We start from the raw sequence: 14,786 nt of genomic DNA, 5'->3' as shown, positions 1-14,786 counted from the left end.
TCCTGTGGAGGGATTTCTGGTGGAAAAAAATGAAGTGGCTGCAGGGCAGACATTTTTTCACAGGAAAACAGCTTTCCCAAAGGGGAATAAAAAAACTGCAGGGCAGGCAGTGTGTGAGTGTACACTGGCACAAGGATTTGACTGGGTCAATGACACTAGGAGTAAGGCAACCAGCAGGTCCCACTACCGTGGGAATTGAGCTGCATGAGGAGCCAGGGATCCCAGGAGCATCTGGGGTGCCTTACAGATGAGACCATTCCTGGGGAATGGAATGCAATGAGCTCCTTAGATGTGATGGAAAAATGAGGAAGCAGATGATAAATGGAGCAATCTAATGAGTCACGTGTATGTAGCCCACTCTCCTGGGCTCACATAAATGGCAGTTTTGCAGCTATGAAACCAGCCTTTTTGGTATTTTTGACCTAGGATGTTATTACCCACTATAACTTGTGCAGTTTGGATGCATAAGCATAGGAGAAGGTATCGGGAATATTCAGTGGGCTAAACAGTAATCAGGTGCATGGCTATAGACATGCACCCAGTATATACATATGGTCACAAAATGGTAGCCATACTGAAGCCCAGAAGTAGTAGAGTTGAAATTCAGGGAGGAGGAGAGCTCTTCAGTATCTTAAGCCCAGCAACTAAATACTTTAGATCCTCAATCTGAAGAGGGGGGACCTGAGTTCAGGCCTTTGAATTTGCATCATTTTGATTTTAAGAAGCAAGGCTCTAACCCTTGGCCCGCAGCTTGGGAATCATCCAAAAATCTCTGCGGCCCTCCTTTTGAAGCTTGCCCCCTGGACAGTCAAGAGAGGGCTTGTGGGGCCAGGAGGGATGGTTGAAGATAGTAGAAGAAGGGTTAGGTGAGATGCATGCCACTTTGAAAGAGTCAGACCTCAGGTCTAGCTTGTACCTTAGCTCCCACTGGGGCAGAAATTACGCCACTGCATTTTATCTGATGACTGTTATATGCAAGTTGAAGGGATTCAGTTTCAAAAGGAGTTCTGGGGAGAGGACTGGGTAGTGCTTAGCCTCCGGGGTGGTGGTCAGCAACTGTCCTTCGAAACTGAGGGGGGGAAAAATCAGTTCTAACCATCTTCTGTGGGCCAAGTACTAGGAAGCTAGGTCTTCTGGGAGCTCAACCTCACAGCTCATCTGTAGGGGCTGGAAGGTCTGAGGGCCACATTTATCCTCCTGCTCTTTTCCAGGACTTAGGCCAAAATACAAGAATACGATGCTAGGTATGGTATGGACAGTGTGTAGTCTGCAGACTACATGCAGCATACATCCATCTGCTCATGTCTCCTCTCTGAAGGGCTAATAGTGTGATAAAGGGTGACATTCTGTTCGTTCTTGGTGATCTAAGTGTCTCCTTCCTCGGTCACCTACAGGGTATTTTTGGCACTTACGGACCCAAAGGAATTGTACTCTGAAAAATGTGGGTGACTGTGGCTGCTACCAGACAAAAAAAACGCAAAACAAAACACGGCGCTGTACTTTAAATTCCATGCACCCCCACTCTGAGCCCAGCGCATGCCCAGAAGAGGTATTGACTTAAGCTGGCCCTGGCGCACCCAGTGTCAATATAGATCAGGTGCTTCAGTTGGGCTTTTTTGATAGTTTTATCTAATAGCTGATTGAATCAATTTTAGATAAAACCACAAAAAGATCTACAGAAGCACCTGATCTATACAGTTGCTGCACGTCTGGGTTACACTAATGTGCTGCTTTTCCAGTAAAGCACGTTTTCTTTTCTTTTATTCTATTTTTTTCTTTGACACCATGTCTGTCACTGCCCATAGTAACTATGCAGTTGAAGAGACTGGAAACAAAATTTGTTTCAAAAAGACCTCTTTTCTTTCTGGACAATTTATCTGAGTTGCCAGAAGACCTGGATTCTACCCTGTCCCCCTTCTCCCACAGATGATTCCTTCTGGGGAGACTTCTCCCTGTGATGCCCTTCACTCCTTTTCTCCAACTAATGTTAGTAACTCAGTGCATCTTTATACATGCTCCAGGGGCTGGGAGGGAATTTATTTAGAGAGGCTATTGGAGATGCTCTAATTAAAGTGGCTACAGTGCTTTGTCTTGTGTATTCAGCATCCTTCACTGCAGAATGATGTTGGTGCTGCTTAACTAAAGCTCGTTTGATGATCTTTAATTAAAGCACCCCTGCCACCATTTTGAGGCAAGGGGCACTGAGCCCATGAGACACAGGGGCTGCTGGAACACACACAGCAGACTCCGTTATTTACAGCATGTTGGAGGAGCATCATTGCACATCTACAGGCACGCTCCGCTTTTAAAGAAGCACCATAGAAGATAAAGGCTTAGACTGAGAGAGTTTAGTTCCTTCCCCACAGGGGAATAAGGCCTACAACACAAGATCTCTGGCTTCCCTAGTGAGTGTCCTCACCACTGAGCTATGGTGGGAAAAGGGGGGCACATACAGCCTTTTTCGGTGCCTGACACAAAGTCTGGTTGTTCTGGGTTTGAATGACTCCATTTCAATCCTTAGACTGTGTTACAAGTCCATAATCAGTGCAAGTAAGAACTATGGCTCTTGGTTCACGTGCCAAGTCCCCATGACTACCTATGTTTCCATGTGGGCAAGTCTGTGTGCCCACCACTACAATCCCCCTAGGTACATAGGTGACAGAATGTCCCACAGGCAGCAAAAATGGACACTTTTGGCACCTCTACACAAGTGCAGACGCTGCAGACGTGCTTCATCTAGTCTGCTGGAACATGACAATTACCGCTCTCCAAAAGCCTCCTGGGTCTCCTGCATCAGTGAATCTATACTCAAAAATGGCGGTGGCAACACTTGAACTCAAGCTTGTTGAATGCGTTTTAGTTCAAGCACCCCACTGCTATTTTTAAGAGCAGGGATGCTGATGTAAGAGATGCAGCTGTGCTTTATATACAGCCGCTTTTGGAACCACTCTAATTAAGGTACCTCCCCCACTCCACTCTGGAGCACATGTAAAAGTGCCCCTACGAGAACCGGAAATAAGAGAGCATCACCCAAAGTGCATGCAAGCACTGAAATGAACACTTATATGGCAGGGTGAGCTGCAGTTAATGCACAAAGAATAATAAACTTATGCACAATGTACACTCAGATTTTCATCCTCAGGTTTGACCTCCTCATTTTGATCTCCCACAACTTCCTCGCACCCACCAGCTGAACTGTAGCATTTGCCTCCTTCCTACAGTGTAAAAGCACATCTAAACTTTGAAACATGCTTCTGACTTTGACCTATGCAACAATCCTATGACAGTGAGTTTGTGGTGGATGTTGTGGTCTCTCATTGCCTCATGGTTCTGGGCAGTGGAAGCCCCTCAGCTTTTTGTCCCTTTCAGGTCACATATTTCTGTCTTCAGTGGAGTAGCTCTCATGTCCTGTGATTCCTTCCTCCGTTTCAGAGACCTTTACCCTGGATGGAGGTGTCACTGAAGAAGTTTATGATGAAGCTGGAGAAGTTTCTAACATTGGACACTTTCCTGTTTCTGGACTCAGTGGTGTCCCAGCAGAAAGAGAGGAGAACGTACAGACTTACAGGGACCCACAGACAGGTGAGAGGGAAGGGCAGTATGTCCAGTGCTCACAACATTATCACTTGTCTCACAACATGAGGTCTTTCAAAATCCTCAGCTCATGAAGGAAGATGAGCACAAGAAAAATCCTGTTTCCCTTTAAAGATCAGCCAGTTTTCTAGCCCTTATTACTGCAGAAAGAAGCTTCAGGACATGAAACAGGGTTAACTTCAGGCCTCAAATACAGAAACCAAAGGGTGGAAAAGCTTAAGCCAAAAGTCTAAAGTAGCCATCCTGAGAGAGGCAGACATGAAGCGTGTAAGTATCTGTCATAAAAGCCCCCTGAACTCTTCTTCCAAGTGCTAAGCTACTGCCTTACAACCTGCAGGGAATTGTCTTGGGATGGATTATACAGTTCTGTGAACTAAATGAGAATAAACTCTGAATCTGCTTTGTGTGAGACTTGCAATGTCCTCCACTCACCGTCCTTGCTCTGAAGATATATTATGGTGAAGGGAGCCATCCTCTCTTCAGTTTCCTTCTGGCATGATGACTCCCCAGGGGTATAGACATTGTCTGAAGAAAATGTGACCCCATCACCGAGAAGAAGGAATCCAACCCTTTAGTTTCTGACCCCTCTCTTGAACCCAGCAGATCACAGCACAGGAGCCGATCTGCTCCCACAGCTTTCTTTGTAGAATATCTTTGACAATGTGGGAGTGAGTTGCAGTCTTTTTATCAGCATCATAAGGTCCTCAGAGCATCTTGCCCATGTGCGTAGAATCACGGACAGCTGTTGAAGACCCCCTCACCCCCAAGGAATAAAACTCTGGCAAAGAATAGGTGCCTGGAGTGAAGAGATGCCAAAGATTCATTTTGAGAAACACTGTGCCATCAGCTGAAAAGAACCTACCTCCCTGGGTGCCTCCAGGCTAGGATGGCTTACTGATCCCAATGTAAAACCTTGGAATAAGAGAGAACTATAAATATAAAATCCAAATTATCCCATTTGACAGCTCCATTTAATGATTTTTTTCATTAATAACCGGGTGCCTGGAATTCAGATAAACTGAGATCGGTGCCTAGGCTTCCTACACAGTTCCTGAAGAGAATTAGGAGCCTCCAAAGGGTGTCTCACCAAAGTCATTTCTCAAGTCGACAGGATTTGATGAGCAAGGGTGTTCTTCACTTGCATCCATCCTTAGAACTATCCCTGACCAGGTGTGCTTCTGAACCCCAGTTCCTGTTTTAAGGAAGGCAAGGACCTAATTCCACTGCCACCCAACTGTTTCATAGCTGTCTGCTATTTAGAGCACTCCCAGGTTAACTCTGAGAGTTGTGTTCCAGGCCCTCTTCTTCCTGATGGACTCAAGTCCTGATCCTCCATTTCCCAGAAGAGTTGCCTGCATTGCCCAAAAGATGTCACAAATGCTCTCATACTCATCCTGAATCTTAGCATCTGTGCTGCAAAGAATGTAAGTGTAGCCCTTGCAAGCATAGAGAGTAAGAATGGAAACTTGTCTGGGCTCAATTAGAAGAATTGGTTGACCAGTGGCAGCACATGCTGTAGGCTGCACATGGGTTATGTGAATCTTTGTGGGCTCATATTAGACATATTCTCTGCCATTTGTTTCTGTTGGATATTTTTCAGAATGGAGCATGCCCTGGCTTAAAAGTGAAGGAATCTTTGAGGTTGTGCAAGATGACCCAGCCCTTCTTCCTGGAGACACGGGTTATGACGACGTTGAAGATGTCTTCTCTGTGTCATCACTCTACGAATGGATTTGTGTTGAGATAATATCCCGTGGGAGTCTAAATGCTGAATGATTAGGAGTCTTCCGTCCAAAATACATGCTGGGCCATAGAAGTCAAAGGAGCAACCCCACCTGGAACTATTGTGACTGACTTTTTGAACAGGGATGAACAAATTTTAAATATTTCTTGTAAGGCTGACAGGGAAAGAACAGTGCTAGGGGATGACCAGGGTGATTTTTCCGTACACTGAATATGGCCAGCCAGGCTGCTCAGTGGAGACTTCAATACTGAGCTGCAGCTCCAGCCAAGGGAAGAGTAGCTTCTTTTTGGATTCTAAGTGCTTTAAGATTGATGGATCCATATTGCAGGTACTGGCCCCCGGAACACAAGGGGGTGATGGGGTAATAAGAGGCTGTGGCAACCCCATAGCCAGTTGCTGCACTAGACCTATAAAGCAGGCATTGTCAGCCGGGGGTACACATACCCCCAGGGGGTACTTGGAAAGGTCCTAGGCAGTACGCAAGGGTGGGCTGGGCAAGGGAGGAGTGGGTGGTGGCGCTTTGTCCCTGCCTGCCTGCATCTCCCCACCCTCACCCACCCACCCCATAGCACAACCCCCAAGGCAGCAAGCTCCATGTCTGGCCGCAGACCACCCCCCCCTGCTCTGCATCTGGCCATGCACCACCCCCCACCGCTCCATGTCCAACCACATGCCACCTCCGACCCCCACTCTGTGTCCAGCCAACAGGGCAACATGCATTAAAACAGGTTGAAAACCCCTGCTATAAAGGAATCCTATCCAAGGTGCCAGTTAGGAGCTGCATGAAACTCTTGTGTGGGAGTTGTGCAGATGTCCCCTTAAAGAGGCACTTGCGGGGGAATCTCCTGATAGGCCCTTCTGTTCTCTCCCCTCCCCTCCCCTCCCCTCCTCTTCTGGCCCCGGTCCTGGTGGGGACAGGGTAAGTCACAACATATCTATTTCTTGCCTTCTGTGCTGACCACTCCAGGCTTTTCTGCTCACAGGATTGGGGAGGGATCTTAGATACAAGTTGGCCTCAAGCAGACAGGGTGGAGAGGATCATGGGGAGTTAAACGCAGCCCCTGAAACCAGAAGAGAGAGAGAAATTACAGGGAAAGTGGCCTCCTCTGGGACTCTCAGATAGGAAATGTACTTTTGGGTGTGGGATTGAAATAAAGTGGGGATTTCTGGGGCTGATGATAACAGAAAGGAGAAGGGAAAATTCTGGGTGCATGTGCCAGGGAGAGGGAACTGTAGGGGTTAAAAGACAGCTGCAGCTCAGGGAATGATGTTATCAGGATGCTGTGAATGGCTGTAGCACAAGGGACTTGGGAAAGTGTGACAGTGGAGGGAGGACTCCAGGGGTGAGCGTTCCCAGCTAGGAGAATGGGAGAGGGAAATTCAAGAGACTGGGTGTTCAGTAACAATGGGCACACAAAAGACCTTTGCGGGGTCCCAGCTAAGACTTCTGTTTGCAGTGATTCAACTGCCTACTTGTAAATATAGCCCCTGTTTCTCCCTATGTAGGGGCATGGCACTAGTTCCCCAAACCTAGTAAATTCAGGTAAGTTTTTTCCATCATACTCAGCTAGCAAACCTGCTACCCTAACAAAGAAGGTATGATTTGTTCTTAATAAAATGGTGTTAGCCACTAGGGGCACTAGTGGCTAAAAATGTTGATATTTATTGCTTTAAGGTTTTTAGAGGAGGCATTTGTATGCATGTGTTTAAGAGGGATCTAGAGAAAGATATCTTAAGCAAACTAGAAATGACTCATTTCCTCCTTTGCATTTCTTAGTTCAGCTCATATTCATCATTTGACAGCAGATCCACATTTCCCCTGATCTTTATTTCCCACCAGGAGTATTGATAGAGCCATTGCCTATTGTCAATTTTTCCCCCTTGCTTACCTGATTTTACCCCTAACTCTTGGTTCTCTGTCTTTATTCACTTCTTCACACAGCCTTCTTTCATTCTTCTGCATGTTGACCTTGGTTTTCAGCTCCAGCATTTCCTGACCTGAGCAGCTGCACCTCAACTCATCCAAAGCCCTTCAGTCTTGAGCTGCAGCCCCATTTGATGGTTCATTTCCACCAATCGGAGTACAGTATACAAATACCCTTGTGGAAATAACCAGTGACTGGCTTAGTCATGTCTCCTATCACAATGCCTCTATGCCCACAGTATTTTTCAAAAGTGCAGGAACTGGAGGGTGGGAGTGAAAAAGTAGTGTCAAGCTATTTTGATGGTCTCTTTTCCTGATTGGCATCTGAATCACTATGGATCATCTCATTGATGCCTGGATGGCTCCCCAGTATATTGGAGTAGATTGGACATGGTCTTCAAGGTTTAGCACGGCACAGAGAGGCAGAGAAATGCCATCCAGGTAAGCATTCAGTGTTTCTCCACTTGTCCAGCAAGGACCTACTTCTACTCTCTAACTATCTCTGCTCCTCCTTTCCAGCGTGACCCTACACAGTAGTGATGTGTGGAATTTCACCAGGTGTTTTGTTTTGAAGCTGTTTCAATGTGTTTTGAGCTTGAAAAACCAAAATCAAAATGAAAAAAATAGGCTTCAAAATGAAAGGAGGGCCCTCAAAACATTTCAAAAGTTTTGAAACATTTCAAGTTTCAAAGCCAGGTTTGCTTGGCTTCAGCACTAGTGCCAGCCAGCAGGGGCAGCCTTCTGTCATCCCACGCACAGATCTGGGAATCCACTCCCCCAGGAAGAGTCCAGCAGAGCCCTGCAGCCTCCAGGGGGTGTGAGCCCCCACATCTACACACTGGATGACAGGAGGCTGCAACTGCCATCAAGTGATACAAGATTTCCTTTGAACTGTTTGAGGTGCAGCTTCCCAGAAACCTCTGCACCTCTATCCTTGAAGTTGGGAAAGCTTCATGCCCTCAGAAGGGGCTACCATCCCTGCAATTTTCATCCAAATCAGGCAAGAAATGACAAAAAGTTTTAGGCATTTTCATGATTCCCAATTACAGCCTTTGGGCAAAACTCTGAAATGCGTTAAAACAGCAAAACCATTTTGATGAAACGAAATGGGACAGTGATCCCAAATGAAAAAAAAAAATGATGAAACTAAACACTGTCCCTTTGAAACAGTGAAACTAATGTGGAAATGAATCAATGGTGTTTCACACAGTCCTAGAAAGTGGATATATGTGCTGGGAACAAAAAGTGAGCATGCTCAGTAGGCTTCACACTAGCAGGGTATTTATGCCCGCCAGCATACATAATCCAGCAACTCAAGTGGCCCATGCAGATGACTGTCAGGTGTTACACTCTGGAGGGAAAAGGTCCTCTCATGTTTTAAGACAACTGTGTAAAAAAACTGAACACATACAACGGGGTGATCTGGTTCAGAGGCTTGGTGGGACTTAGCTTCCATGTCCTTCACCCACTCTGTTGCACCCCCACTGTTGTTGGACATGCCTCTCTGCTGCATCTGCACTTACCCTTGCATCAGAAGAGTTCTGGATCAGTCACAAGCATAAGTGAAGGCAACTAACCATGGTGAGGGAATAGAGATTTGTGGCTCAGTTCTCGCTATGGGGTTGCAAAAGATTCTGTGTTCTTGCATGCAGAATAGCTCCTGGTTAGATAGGAAATACTCTGCTGCACTGCCCTCCTTCCATTTTCTCAATGACTAGTAAATACAAAGAGCACTGCTCACCCAAAAGTGTACAAGTTGTAACCTAGTAGTTAGGTTGCTGTGCTGGGAAGTCATGGAGGCTCACGGATCTCACACCTGAATGAGCCCAGGTAGCCCCAGAACCTCTATTTTTAGCCTTTTGGGTAAGTGCCGGAACCACTCAGTTACTGGGGCTCAACAAAGGAGGTTTCATCTTCCCGTATCTTCTTCTGGGACTTGCTCTAAAGTATACATGTGCATAGTGGTAGTAAACAGGGTTACATGCCTGGGAAACTGAATTCTTCCCTGCCCATAAGAAAAACCTGCCTCCTGGATCCACAACGGACATGTATAGGATTCCTTGGCTTCTTACTGTGTTGGCTGTGGGTTGGATAAGTCCTTCAGCCCCTTCTCCCTCATATGACAGTTATTTCTGTCTTCATTTGGAGTCCTCTCCTCTTTTTCATTAATTTCTGTCTTTCTCAGAGGCTCCTGGCCTAGATGGAGGTGTCACAGGAGATGGTTATGAAGATGCTCGGGAATTCCTGACCTTGAAGACGTTCTTGTGTCTAGGCAACTAGATCAGGCAGTCACTGGAGTCCTAGAGGAAGGTGACAGGGAACATGGATTCACAGAGAGAGGAAGAGGGAAATGCAATGATGCCAGTGCTCACAATTTTGTTGCTAATCTCATGATGTATGGTCTTTCTAAAAACTCTTGTTCTTGGGTGGAAAAGAAAATGCATAAGAAATACTGCTTCGCTTTAATGAACTGCAAGCTCTCTAGTGATCAAGGGTTAAGGAAGAAGTTTCACAAACATGAACCTTAAGGATGATCCTTAAAACTCAAAACCAGAAGCCAAAGTAGAAGAAAGAGGGGAAAACAAGACAAAAAGTAGTAACCTAAAGTACTTATGCCCCTTGTATCAGCTTGTCCCCTGAGCTCCTCTGAGTTCTCTACCAAGTGCTAAGGTTTTACTTCCTGTCGGTGATTGGCCCCTTAGCTTCATTGTATGATAAAAAAAAATAGGTACCTGGACACACGAGGATGATTGAAGAGGAATTGGTGCCTAGGATCCCTACACAATGTCTGGGGAAAGCAAGGAGCCTGTAGTGCGTGAACCCCAAGACCCAGCGCAATGAGTAGGGAGCTGCCTAGCACAGGCCAACAGCAAGTGCTGAGCAACTGGGTAGAGACCAACCTCCATCTCTCTCTCTAGCTTAGGTGACAGGACAGGCCCCAAGGGTGGTGGCAGCTCCCTGTATTGGCCAAACTAATCCTGCCCTTCACCCCAGTCCTTCAGCATACTTCCTTTTTCAGTCTCAACTTCTACACCTAATATCACATAGGGAGACTGCCACAGAGCCTTGGAGCGTTACTGGTGGCAGTTTCTGTAGGTTCACTTCTCTTGCTTTTCTATACTGTGGGTCCCCTCTCCTCTCCGCCACAATGTCACCCAACCATCCATCCACTTTCATAGGGACCCCACTGGCTGCTTCGCACTACTTATGCCCTGCCAGCACTAAACTTGCCTCCTTGGTGCTGATCCTGGCCCTACAGGTCTTGAGGCCCCATTCACAGTTGACCCGGTCCTAACTGTACCTTAAGGAAGGGCTCTCATTATACAGGTTCCCCTTATTATTGAGGCCATGATTAAGGGCAAAATGCAAAGAAATCGGGCGAGAAATGCGGAGCACCTGCAACTGGATGTTAACGGCATGAAGCACAATGCGAGACTGAATGTGCGTGAGGAGATGGGAGCATTACGGGTGGCTAGCAAGAGCATAGGTGATTTGAAATGACAGGTGGCATGCTGATGCATGGAAAACTGGTTACTCAAAACTGTATACTGTGGTAGTCAAAATATTATATGGAATAGTAAGCATGGATGCTCAGAACCGGCAAGGGAAACCTGTAGTCCCAGCCTCCATCACAGCCATACAGACTTTATTCTAATTTATATCCTACTTGGGTATCAGCCCTCCCAGCCTCAGCCCTTTGCTCTCTGCCTTTTGGATCCCTGGCCCTTTCAGGCTCAACACAATGTGCTTCTCCCACTGGCCCTCCAACCACAACTCAGTCATTTAGTAAGTGAAGCAGAAAATGCAAACATAAACCCTTCAATGACTAATGTAGGCTTCTACCATCACCTTGGGTCTCTTTGTGATGCAAGATCTCGTCTATTCTACCAGCCTCCTTACACCCACTCTTGCAGGAAGGAGCACTTCTTTGCCTGGGGAGCAGAGCCAGCTGACTGTTCTGGCTAAGGGCTGATTTTTTATCTCCCTGAATTCATCCTCTTTCTGGTCACATGTCCTCCTCAGTTCCCTTAATGAGCCCAGGTCTCCCCCTGGGCTCACTAAGGGACCTCAGAGAAGCACCAGCCAAACAGTAAAAGAGCCTGACCAACAACTAGCACCAACCTTCCTGCATTGGTCAGGACACAGAGCCACAAAAGCAACATGTGGTAGGCCCAAAATGTGCCAGACCCAGGTATACAGGAACCAGACATATAGCGGGGCTCAGCAATATAACTATGCTGAGACACAACTGTTGTGTAGCAGCCTTTAAAAAAATGGACGCACCTGAACAGAATGGGAAGGGCTGCCTGGCAGAGAGACAGTTTTCCCAAAGGGGGCACTGTAGACTCTGAGGGCAAGTGAAGCTGTTTTGGAAGCAGCCCTGTTGGAAGTGGGAGGGGTGATGTAACCCCAGCAAAGTTTTTGTAATACAGCCATTAGCAAAAGCCTGGGAAGGGCCCTGAGCTGGGATTGGCTGAGAGGCTTGGATAAAAGGGGGAGCAGTTTTTCCACGGGGGGGAACAAGAGAGAGGGAGGGGCTGAGGGACAGGCTGGAGATCGGATCCAAAGTCTCAACACAGTGGTCCCTCGGAGAGCCCCTGAGAGAGAGCCCTGTGGAAGCAGCAGCAGAAGCTGCAATGACAGTGACACAGAATCCAGTGTGATACAGTATCCAGTTCTTCTCTCTGGACCGAGGCTGCAGGATCAGGCAGGGACTGCTTGTGTGGAGACTCCAAGCCTGGAGAGACCTGACTGCAGCCGGTGTGGCTGGGTGAGCAGAGCAGAGCTAGGGGGAGGGGACTGCCAGAGCCTGCCCTAGTTTCCCTGATGGCTGAGGGGCCCGAGGGGCAGGCAAAGCCCAGGAAGGGGCTGCGTTTGCCAGGGCTGTGAGGCTGTGCGGGACAGGAGGGTTGTTACAGCCTGCAGCCCAGACACTGCTCCCGGCAGAGCTGGGGAAGGGGGTCAAAGGCAGGGGAAGGCTGTTTTGCAGGAACTGCAGAGGAGGCCGCTTCCTGCTCGGAGACCCCAGGAGCATGGAGAGGGACAGCAGCGCCAGGGAGCGTCCACAGACCAGGTGCAGGGACACAGACAATCCCGCTCCCTGAGATACCCCGCCAGGGGCAGTGCACATGGAATCCTTAGTACATCGTGTGCAAGTGAGAGACTGTATAAATAAGTTCTTGAGGGTTTATTAGTCGGTATATCCATGTGCTTATTTCATGATTATTTATTATGTTGTAAATAATTAAATCTTGTTAATAGTTTGAGAATTGTCTGTGAGGATGCTTGATTGTAAGGGGAGGCTCTTCGCTCGGGGGCACTGCAGCAGCTTCCCAGGGGGGCAGGGCTACTGGCTACCGGGTACCCCAGGATCCCACTATTCAGGTGAGGGTGCGTGTAGTGTCATGCCCAAGGTTACAGTTGTAAAGCAATCAAAAGGGAACTCAGGCCTGTCCTGCACCGAGGCCTCAAATCCCGAAAATTTGGCTCGTATTTACAGAAATCACCCAGACGCAGCACAGGGATGAGGCTGGTCATAGCCCCTGCTTCCTCCTCCTTTGCCCCAGGCAGCATCTCCTGCCCACTCAGCCCCCGCAAGCTCAGGCACCGGCCCCTGTGCTGCCCTCAGAGGCAACCCCTGCCCCTCCTGCCCTGTAGCAGCCCCTGCCTGCACCCCGTGGGAGCTGGGGGAGGTAGGAAGGGAGGGATGAGCAGGAGCCAAACATAAATAAAGAAGTAAATAATAGCAGGAAATAACAGTGGCACCTGGCGGCAAAAGACAGTTATTACAAGTCTGAGTCCATTATTGTTTGAACAACACGAATCCATAGACAGGGTGACGTAAGCGGGGATTGTCACAAAGTAAAATATATCCAAGCAGGGTTAGTTCAAAACAGTAAAATGACCTTTAAATCAGTGGGAAATCCCATTCATTCAAACACAAATGCATTTGCGGTGGTATAAACTGGAAACCATGTGTCATCTTACAAATGCCCTTAGGCACCATGTTTTACGTTCAGTTTTAGTTCCAGCTCAGAACAATAAGTTACTAGCCAAATAACCAGTGTGGTAGTCTCTCTGCTAATCTAACCTCCCTGACAATGTAAAACAATGAGTTATAATACGTTTAGTCAAAGCTGGGGAGATATTCAACATCACGGTGAGAGAGGTGGGGGAGTGTACAAACACTTCCTGAGCCACATTTAACCACTAGCACTTTTGTTTTTAAAATGAAAGAACAGGCAGTGGTGCAGAGAAGCAAGGTTGCAAGTTTAACGTGTTTGTTTCCCAAACTGAAGCAGAATAATCACTTGCAGATATCCATGGCTGTGGACGCTCATATTGACCATGGAATTTGATGGGATGACTCAGCTCTGTGAAATCAAAAGCAAAGCTTCTGTGAATCTCTGTGGGCTGATTTTTAACATTTGCATGTGTATTTAGGTCTGTCCCAGTGCTCTGTTGTCACTTTCAGGCAAGCAGAAACCACTGAAGAGTGGTCACGGGTGGGCAGTAGGCTGTATGGAAGGGATAGGTATACATAAAATATTACAGGTGCATAAAATATTACAGGCCCCCTCCTCCAGAGAAGGGTCCAAATTGTAGCTCTAAAATGCTTTGAAATAACACTTACCACGGACAATCAGTAAGAAATAGGAAAAAGATTGATTACACAAGCAGGAAAAAAATCACATGCATATAGGGTGACCATATGGGACCATGGGAAATCTGGAATGTTTCTCATGTTCCCTGCCCACTCTCCCAAGTCAGTGGCACTGCTGCAAGGAGAGTCAGAGTGGCGTGGTGTGCCAGGCAGCTGGGCAGCAGCAATTAAAAAAAAAAGTAACTAATTGCATTGTTTTTTTTTTGTTCATAGTACCACTGTAAACAAGATAATAATGTTGATGTCCACCAAAAATGGAATTTAGGATTGAATAGAAATCACGACAATGTGAATTTTTAACGAAAATAATAGCCTATGGCTCTAGGAACTCACACAGGGCCTTCAGCTGTGGCAGCCCAATCTCAGTGAAGCAGTAAAGCAGTCCCAGGGCAGAACCCAGAGCCTAGAGCTGCTACCTGAAACAAAGATCCCCGGCAGGTGGGTGGATGTGAAGTAGGGAGGGACCTCTGCTCCCCTCAGGGCACAGGACCAAGCCACCCCCACCCCATCTTCATCTGGGCTATCTTCATCTGGGCTCTGGGTTGTGGTGATGGCTGCTCCCTCTTCCTGAATCTGCTGGGCTGTGAGCCAGGAGTCACTTGCCCAGTAAGCACTTAGGAGCCCAGCATGTGCAGACAGGTTCATGCTAATCCAGGACCTTTGCTTCAATTTCCTCCATTGGCCGGGCTGCTGAGACACGCTAGGAAATCTGAGATTGTCCTGGCCAATCTAAGACATATGCTCACCCTACACAAAGAGCTCTACCTGTTTCTACATAGTATGAGAATATATCCATAGGAATATGATTGTGACCTTACACTGCATTGCCCACTAAGCTGCATCGTCTACCTCTGATCAGT

Source organism: Alligator mississippiensis, chromosome 4 (assembly GCF_030867095.1).
Source record: "Alligator mississippiensis isolate rAllMis1 chromosome 4, rAllMis1, whole genome shotgun sequence".
Taxonomy (NCBI): Eukaryota; Metazoa; Chordata; order Crocodylia; family Alligatoridae; genus Alligator; species Alligator mississippiensis.
The sequence above is the reverse complement of the archived record's forward strand: the minus strand, read 5'-3'. Positions refer to the sequence as shown.